Source organism: Schistocerca piceifrons, chromosome X, assembly GCF_021461385.2.
Source record: "Schistocerca piceifrons isolate TAMUIC-IGC-003096 chromosome X, iqSchPice1.1, whole genome shotgun sequence".
NCBI lineage: Eukaryota > Metazoa > Arthropoda > Insecta > Orthoptera > Acrididae > Schistocerca > Schistocerca piceifrons.
In genome coordinates this window covers 572,273,179-572,283,177 of record NC_060149.1, presented here as the reverse complement: position 1 = coordinate 572,283,177, position 9,999 = coordinate 572,273,179, and the positions used below count along the sequence as shown (strand labels likewise).

Genomic DNA, 9,999 nt, shown 5'->3' with positions numbered 1-9,999 from the left:
ATATCCATAGCACGATCTGCCTTTACATTTACAGTTATTAAGTTGGACACATTGGAAGTGACCACTAAGTCTTAGCTCATTCATGGATACATGGTCAAAGTGTATATTAAATTTTGGCATCACCAAGACATAAATGGATTCATGTAAGCACCACAGTGAACAAAACATACAATGATTTCATCAATAATGAACAAAATTATAAAATATGGAGGTATTAATATGTAACAGCCGATATTTTCGCTGGTGTGCAACAGAATTCTCGTGAGAACACAGTGCAGTTTACAGTTGTTTACGTGAAGGATGAGTCGTTAAGGTACAAGCACACGCCATACACTTACATGTGAGGAGTAATATAGCACAGGATGGTTCATGGATGTGGCAAGGTAGAACCTATGCATGTGGCGACGAATGACCATTCGACCCACAGCTCGTTGTCGATCCAACCATGGCCCCAGCACGCACCATGACCCTGGGAGAATTACCAGGACCCTCAGAATATGCAGGAACGTTAGTGAGCAAACTGCTCGTCTGATTGTCTCAGTATCATTTGTGTATTTCTCTAAACAGGCCATGATGATGTTTAAGGTGGGGCTGCACGTAGTGTTTATGCGAATGATAATCAGGTATGATATTAATGGACCTACTAACTCTTTTTTGACAACTAGGGATATGGGTGTATATGTTTCTAGTCTCCTTTTATTCATGTTCTGTTTTTCAGGCTCTGTTTGTGTATCTTCTCTTCTTTTCTTCATGTAATCAAGTTGTTGCTTCGTTAACTACTGTGAATGAAATCGGGGTGGGGGTGGTTGCAATACTGTAGGTTTTCTTTTCTGGATAGTTTTTGGACAGGGTTATTTTTGTGAAGCGAGTCATTGTGTGTGGCTGCAGTTCCTCAGAAGATGATCCAAGCTATCAGTGAATGTTAGAAAATTGTTCCAGTGATGTGACTCCCTGTCCTAATAACGACTGTTAGGTAGAATACGAGAGGTGCTTCTCCATTGATCATGTAGGTATGCTCAGCCTAGCCGTGGCTTGCCTATTGAACCGTCTTTACTAGTGCAGAAAATTTTCCTATCTCGGTATTATGGTACAGCTGTTGAGACAAGTTTCTTACCTGCAGTCCCTTCTCGCGCGCCGTCCACATCAGCCGGCCCAGCACGTGTCAGGCTACTTCCCATTAGCGGCCCACGCATCGGTTTCAGGAACCGTGTAATCCTTGAACACCCACCTCTCGTTACAGCCCAGTAGAGGACCTGCGAGCCAGCTTTCCGTGGTGCTCCGTCGTTAACCCAACCATCGTATCAATGGCCCAGCTACGCCAATCAGTTCCACTTCCCTCAGTTGCAGCCGCACTCGAGGTCACTTTTAGCCAGCTTTTGTGTGTGCGTGTCTTTCGTGCGCCGTCTGTCTCCCGCGTGACAGAATACTGCCCTTCATGACCTGGACTCACTGGACGTAAACAGATTTCATCGAGCGAGACAAAGGATACAATGACATACATACATAAATCACAAAAATATTTAAATCAATATTTTATAAATTTATTTAAAAAATGAGACACTCAGCTTCTTTTGGATAATTGAATGTAACAACAAATTGTTATAAAATGTTTACAGTTTCAGTTCTCGAACTTGCATTTAAGTGTAAATAAGTTATAATCTATTTCCACAGAAAAACTACATTCCTCAGTACAAGAACTTTTTCAACCCGTTCGCAAGAAGGGAAAGAAATACTTATCAGACATGCATATTTCTATATGACAAGGAAAAACTTTCACCAGACATGCAAGACCCCGGTTAGTAACTACCTCGTTATACTGATCAATCACATATTACTGCCTCACTTGGCGTCTGGAAATACTTTAAAGTTGCTACCCTGCGTACAACAACTTGTTCCAGTTGGAGGAATATCATCTCCTTAAGACTCGAGGCCACCAAATCTCATATCACCTCTGTTGGCTGTTGACATTGTGGTGACAGCAGGCCGGCCGCGGTGGTCTCGCGGTTAAGGCGCTCAGTCCGGAACCGCGCGACTGCTACGGTCGCAGGTTCGAATCCTGCCTCGGGCATGGATGTGTGTGATGTCCTTAGGATAGTTAGGTTTAAGTAGTTCTAAGTTCTAGGGGACTGATGACCACAGATGTTAAGTCCCATAGTGCTCAGAGCCATTTGAACCACTTTTTTTTTGGTGACAGCATCTCACAACAAGACAAAAATATGCGATTGTGCAACGGCATATGGAAATCAGGTGATCGTGGGCATCTTATACCACTATGTGTTTGCTTCTCGAGCTCCGCTATCTTGATATAGGATGCATTAAATACACGGTAATTGGGTTGCTGGCCCATTGGCCCAATACGTACTTTCTCTTCGGTACTGTTTCTCTTTTTTCTTTTTATATAAATATCAATGGTGATATTTGCGCTACGTTCATGCTGATATCATCCCCTCCTCTTCGTACTGAATATCGTGATTCTTTATTGGTGCTGGAGTCCCGATAGTGGTCTTAACAGCCACGTAATATTACCTACAAGATGATTCCTGTAAAATATAATTCCATTATTACATCATGTACATCATACTTGCTCATTATCATGAGTGTCATTGCCACTAATCTCGATATTTGCCCTCTGCATTACGTTGGATGTATATTCGGCACTCCCTTCCTCCTCAGGAATTGTAGAAACATAAGCGCTCTCTCATTTTAAAGATCTCACATGTCATTACCTTGGATTCCATACGACGTCCTTTAATCAAACAAAAAGCTCATCCATATGATAACGGTGTGCCCACACACCTCTGTGCAGAGCAGTACCATCTCTCCAAGTCTCACGTCCCTTCCGAGGGACACAAAGTAAAATGACATCTTCACTCAACATAGCGGAGCGCTAATACGTCATTGAGCAAAGCAGGCCACCTGCAGCGTCTCTCATCCTGTCCATTGGAGACGAAATAAAACAAATATCAGTTACACAGCCACGAGACCTCAAGTAAGTGGCAGTTCACTCCCTTATGACCCCATATACTTAACATGTAAAATTATTTCACTTTTTCTCTTAAGGTGCTGTTTCAAACACAGTCCGTGACTATAATATAACTCATCCTGACACAATTTATTCATGTATGTACCTTTTTCAAGTACCCTGAACTTTCGGTAGCTAATATTTACAACATGATTTTATGCTCAAATGTATTTCCAGAGTGGTTAACACATACTCATAAACATTATTACTTAATCTTATGTTTAACTTACTTAATATCTATACACTATTTATATACTCGACGGTGCGTCTCTTTCAAGACACTTATTCACTCCACAAATGGCATGACATGGCTCGTATGGTAAACCTTTAGCGACTTCCTGTTTGGATTGATTCAACTTCAACCGTGTTCACGTGTGTTATCCACCACTCTCACAGGGCCATTATAGAGTTACGAAGAATTTGTGACAAACCTCTTTTGTTTGTTGGACAACCAGTGCATCCGGATCAACACGTTTTACCCAAAAACAAATTTCGACACGTGTATCTTCTGATCTGCAAGTGCTTCGTGTTTTTGTTCTCTGAGCTGAATGTTCCGTGGCACCTCCTCCATGGCAACCTAATGCTATCGGCGCGCTCTCGGAAGTGTACAGTCTACCGTATCATGTCAGTTGGTTGCTTGTTTTTCAAGAACTTTGTAGGAGGTAACAGGGAGGTTAGGGGCTATGTCGGGTTTCTTTTACCACGTCCTGAAACTCTTTCAGGAAGGCAGCCCAGGTGGCATTCTTCCCACAGTGCAACTGGCAAACATGTCCTTGGTCTTTCATCATTCTCTCTGAGGGATTCAAGCTAGGATGGAAGCGTGAGACAAAGACTGGCTTTATCTTATGCCTCTTTAGTGTCCTTTTCCATATGTCCGATTTGTACTGTGGTCCATTATCTAACAGTATACAACCTACCGGTTCCCACATTAGCTAAGAAGTGAATGCAGAGCGTCTTACTAACGCTGAGGTCAGTGGCTCTTTGAAGTGATGTCAGAGTGACAAACTACAAGGTGAGTTCGAGTACCACCACTACGTATTTGAACCTTCAAGTGGTTAGTAGCGGTCCCTCAAATCAGTTGCTGCTATTTGTCGCAATTTCTGTGGTATAATAGGATAAAGAGTTGCTTGCATACCCACTGTTGTGGTTTTTAACTTTTTGCACTTTTTCCACCTTCGAGATCCGTCTTTCCGTGTTTTTAAAATGGCACATACTCTTAAGCTTCAAAAGGCATTTCTGAGCTCCAAAATGAGTGTGGTTCAGGTAGATATACCAATATGATTGTTAATTATTTCCTCCAGTGTACATAAAACTCACAATGATTCATGTATACTCGCCCTGTAGAAAAAATTCCCTTTGTCACGAGGTACTGTGCCCTTATTCTGGTTTCTCTTCGGTCCTTCCACCTTTCTTTCAATTTGAGCAAGGTGGGGTCCTTATCCAGTTCATTCCTAGTAATGTCAGTAGTATGAAATTCTCAAATGCGACCTTCCTCACGTAAGACAATGAAAAATGTTCCTCTTCTGACCAGTCTGTTGAATCCTCAGTTAATCCAGTTAGTAACTGAGAAAGCACGTCAACTATGATGTTAGTCAGTCCAGAGACATGTATAATGGTGAAGTTGTACTCCTGGAGCAGTATGACCCACCAAGAAATTCTCCCATGTTTCAGTTTTGCGGTTAGGGGGAACTACAGGACTTTGTGGTCTGTATACACACTCGTTTTGCGAGCGAACAGGAAGCATCTAAATTTTTTGAACCCCCATACTATTGCCAGTGCTTCTGACTGAGTTATAGATTAATTCTTTGCACTTTGGGACAGTATACTGCTCCCAAATACTATTGTTTTGTGTACCCTTTGTCTGTCCTTTTCATATTCTGGGAAGATCATAACTCCCAAACCAGATTTTGCACTGTCTGTGGCCATACAGAAATGTTGCGATAGGTTCATGTGTGACAGAATGAGTGCAGATTTTAGACCTTCAATCTCGCAGTTCTTTCCAGGTTGGAACTGATACCTTCTGCTGATATGACATGCCCCATGAAGTCTACTCGGCTGGTCCCAAAACTAGATTTTGCGATGTTGGCAGTCACCTCGTATTCTTTAAACCTGCTCGAAACCTCTCCCAGTACAACATTGTGTTTCTCATACGATCTTTCAGCAATCAGTACATCATCGACATAACACGTTACTTTCTCTTTCAATTCGTCGTTCAGAATCCTTCCTAACCCTCTAAGAAACGCTGCTGACGATATTGTTAAAGCAAAAGGAAGTCTTAAGAACTGAAAGCACCTTTCGAAAGCTATCAATGCAATGTATTTTCTGCATTCCAGATCGAGTTCAATCTGCCAAAAGCTCTGTCTCAAGTGTAGTGATGAGAATACTGAAACACCATGGGACCTCTGTAACAGTTCCTCCAGTCTCTCTGGACGATCTGTCTCTGGCACGATGATGGTATTTATTTGTCACGAGCTTAATACCAAGCGGATACTTCCATCCTTTTTGTGCACTATCATCAAGGGGCTGTTATGTATTTATTTAGTAAGCTCAATAACTGTGTCATCTAACATTTAACGAAGCTCTGGGAGGACCTTTTCCAAATAAGACCAAGGGAAGGTGTAGGACGTTACACAGAAAGATCAGTGTTGCTTCGCTTCAAATTTGCACTGATATCCTTTAATAGACCCATGTTTTGCCAAGAAAACCTACACACTTTTCCTAAGTGCTAATTCTAGCCCTCCCCTATCTTACATGTTTTCAATCTCCTCCATTGTCTTCCACATGATATTCACGCTTTCCTTGATTTGATAATCGTTATGTTTCGTGAACTGCAGCTTCAAGCAGATAGCCGGAATCTGGGCCTTTATTGGTTGTTCACAGGATCGAATTTTGATCTTATTTGTCTTCCCCAGAGTCAACTCCCCACGTCCAGTATCTACTATGCTCTCTGCTCAAATAGTCTATTCCAATTATGATGTCAGCAGTTAGTTAACGGACAATGAATAGATTCGCAGACATGTTTCCTCTCTGCCTCATATCTGCCTTGATACTAGGTTTGCTCTTTCTTCAGTCTCGACATGGTGTAAGCTAACATGTCCAAATTCTGTTCTCTGTTCACTGCTACTGCTCCCACTGGTAACGTGTCCAGCAGTTCGTCGCAAACGGCTGGAATTATTTACTGCAGAGGCATCGTTGCAGCACCGCGCGCTCCTTCTTTGCACCGCATCCCGGTTCTATGCAAACTCCCGGTCCACGCTACTCCAAAAGATCCTGTGTTCTACTCGAACATTTTGTAGATGAAGCTGTTCTGATACTCTACTATCGGAGATCAGGCTTCTGACAGTGGGAACAAGACTTGGCTGCCGTGAATTCGCACTTGCTTTCTTCAGTGTCCGCCGTCTGTACGTTACTTTCCATCTCTCTTTCGGTAGGAGTACTCTGCCTAGTCCTCCATTTGACTTCTGACGATAGTTGCTTGACATCAGTCTCTATTCACTCTTTAGAACTGAACAGTTCAGCCCTCAAAGTGTCATTATTTGCAGTTTTACTCTTTCGTAACTCAGTTTCCTCCATCCTCTTTATTCGCATTTGTAATGTTGGCAGTATACTCTTTCCAACCTTCGTGGTCTTGAGTATCTCTTCCCGCATTTCGAGAACAATGCATTTGGCACCTCTTGCTATCAGTTTCTCCTCGTTCACTGGTCTCTTTGCATCTGCAATATCTCACTCGAGTTTCGTGCAGAGTGCCTTTACTTCATCCTTGACTTCGTGTTTCTCACTTTTGATTGCTTGACCTCCCCCTCTAGTTCGGTATTTGCCTTAATGATCTCGTTTCGTGTTCGGTACTGACCTATTTGATTTCGTTCCGTACTTCTGTATTGACCTTTTCGATTTCGTTCTGTGTTTCGGTACTAACTTTAATCGTCTTTGCAGGTAGACGTTCAAGATATTGGAGAATGCTCGACACCTCTTTCCGTAATCTTGTAGTCCTCCGTGTGCACTTGCTTAGGATATCCTTCCATCTTCCATTCGGAAATCTATGCCCATAAAATTCATCTCTGCGTGTGTCTATCGGACTGCTGCATGCTGATGTACACGACGGTGGTCTTTTGCAACTACGAATAGTAGCTTTCTGTCTAATTTGGCTCCTGATATCATAATTTCGTTTGCTTTTCATCTTGGCTGGCAAATGACAGCCCAACGCTTGTCCAAACTGCTCGTCTTCACAAAGTTCTATCTGATTAATGTCCTCCTCACCGGTTCTAAGATCTGTTTGGAATTCTACCTCGCGAGTCATCCCATAGACTTTCCTTTCCTTACTGCCACGTGTGTCTTCCATTCCGCTACCGTTGCTACAGCTTTTTTGCTGAGTATTACAGATTACGACCCTCTTCAACTGTCGGCGGTCTCTGTCAGTCAACAGACGAGGGGGCCGGTACGCTTTTGTGCTGTACGTGTCCCTTCACGTTTCCACTTCACTATCACATATGAAGCAGTGGACCTAGGGACGTTTAGGAGTGTGAACGTCTTGCGTACAGATGTATGACACAAGTGACTTACAATCACCTGACAATGTTCGAAGTCCGTGAGTTCCGCGGAGCGCCCCATTCTGCTCTCTCACGATGTCTAATGACTACTGAGGTCGCTGATATGGAGTACCTGGCAGTAGGTGACAGCACAATGCACCTAATATGAAAAACGTAAGTTTTTGGGGGTGTCCGGATACTTTTGATCACGTAGTGTATCTGTTCTAATACCAAATGTTGTTAGCGGTGGGTTGACAAACTCGTGTCAATTGTATAAGTCGTGAGTGCAGGTGATTAATTGATTATTATGGTTTGAGCAAAGGGACCACTCGTGTCTTTATTTCGCGAATTAGACGAAAAACAGTTATCAAGCAGGACTTACGAAACAAAGTGAGCCTATGAAGATAAACGATTCACGCCACACTCAGACGTTATAATAGTTTGATGGGCTACAAAACAGGAAATTTCTTGGGCCACAGCATCCTCTCTAACAGATAATTCTTATTGTTACACATGTATTTTGTTTGATGGCTCTGGGATTGAAAATGCATGGATGTCAGCATCTTTCGGAGTATTTGTGACAAAAAATACTAACGGAAAAGGCGAGAAATGTTAGAGTTCATGTAAGCGCCCTCTGTATTAAGAGAGTGTTCAGTTGCTAGGTCATGGACGAACTGAACGTTTAATTGATGAAGGAGTCCCACTTCTAGGTATAAAACATATTCTTAATGCGATTATGACACAAAATAGATTCGCAAACGAAAGACTTACAAATACTGTCTGTTTCTTGTGGAAGCAAGAGCTTGCATACAGAGAACACTCTGAAGATGAAAGTTCCGACAACAAGGGGAATTACCTTGAATTATTGGAACTTTTGTGTAGACAGGAACAGATTATTTGTAATCACTTGTAGGGGCCTTCTGGGATCAAAGGAAGATCAGCTACAGCTGAAAACTAATCAATTGAATATGTTACAGTGGTCATTTGAAGATTTTTTGTTTTCAATGTTTCTAGTGAGAAAACTGCTCATGGTTTATCAGAAATTGTACTCAATGCTCTTTATCTTTTTTTAAAGATTTACTAATAAAATAGTGAGCTAAACGTGGCTAAACATGGCAAGTGGCAAGAAATATCAAAAGCAATTAATAATGCAGCACACAAAACATTTGGGTCAATAAAAAATAAAAGGAAAATATAGTGGAATGAAGTATATAAAGAAGCCATAGCATAGAGGGATAAACAATGGAAAAAACTGTATGTCAAAGAAAATTGAAGATTATGTTCAATTTAAACAACGATGAAAGGAAACAGCGAGGTTAAACAAAAATATCAAACATGCCTTTGAAATGGAAAAACTTTCGGAAATAGACCAAGCCTTTGTGAAAAATAATACCCGTGACTTTTATCAAACTTTTAAGAACGAAGTAAAGCCAACGGCCTTGTCGCAGTGGTAACACCGGTTCCCGTCAGATCACCGAAGTTAAGCGCTGTCGGGCTCAGCTAGCACTTGGAGGGGTGACCATCCGGTGTGCCGAGCGCTGTTGGCAAGCGGGTTGCACTCAACCCTTGTGAGGCAAACTGAGGAGCTACTTGATTGAGAAGTAGCGGCTCCGGTCCCGGAAACTGACATACCGCTGGGAGAGCTGTGTGCTGACCACATCCCCTCCATATCCGCATCAGGTGACGCCTGTGGGCTGACGGTGACACGGCGACCGGTCACTCCGTTGGGTCTTCGTTTAAGAACGAATTAAAGGGGTACCAAACTCCAAATGTCTGTTTCAAAAATGAAAACGGTGGAACTGGCTTAAACAATACTCAGAATATTGAAATAGAAGTAAGGTATTTTCATCAGCTTCTAAACTGTGCTGAACCAAGTCATAGATTGGAATTTTCAAATGTTAATGAAAATTGGGAGGAAGATTTACCAACAACTATAGAAGAAATTGAAGAAGTAATTAAAACACTCAAAAAGAGCCAAGCTAGTTAAGAAAATACAATTACGGCTGAACTTCTGACGTGGTCCTTGCCAAATATTGCAAATGAGCTAAATTTAGTATTTGAAGAATCTGGAAAACAGAAAAAATTCGGAAGCAACGGAAAGTTGCCTTGATACATCCACTCCACAAAAAAGGTAATAAACAGGATGTAAAGAACGACTGAGGAATCTCTTTACTGCCAGTAGCGTGTAAAGTATTTTCCAAGATTTTATTAAGCAAAATAACAACAACACGAGACACTCATTAAGGTGAATATCAAGGTGGTTATAGGAATGAAGGTCATGCTCAGAACAAATATTTAATTTCAAGTCAGTAAATCTCCAAAGATTAATTAATTTAAAGGACATTGTAGTTAGGCTTGTTAATTTCAAATAGGCAGACACAGATAGTGTCTGTAAATTAAATTTATGGGACAAATTTCACAATCTTTCAAAACAAAAACAGGTGTTCGACA

General features: G+C 41.7%; 1 pseudogene; it reads left to right on the top strand.

The window, feature by feature from the left end:
- The first annotated feature begins 8,977 nt into the window (after positions 1–8,977).
- LOC124723613 lies at positions 8,978–9,095 on the top strand (annotated as a pseudogene).
- The last annotated feature ends 904 nt before the right edge of the window (positions 9,096–9,999 follow it).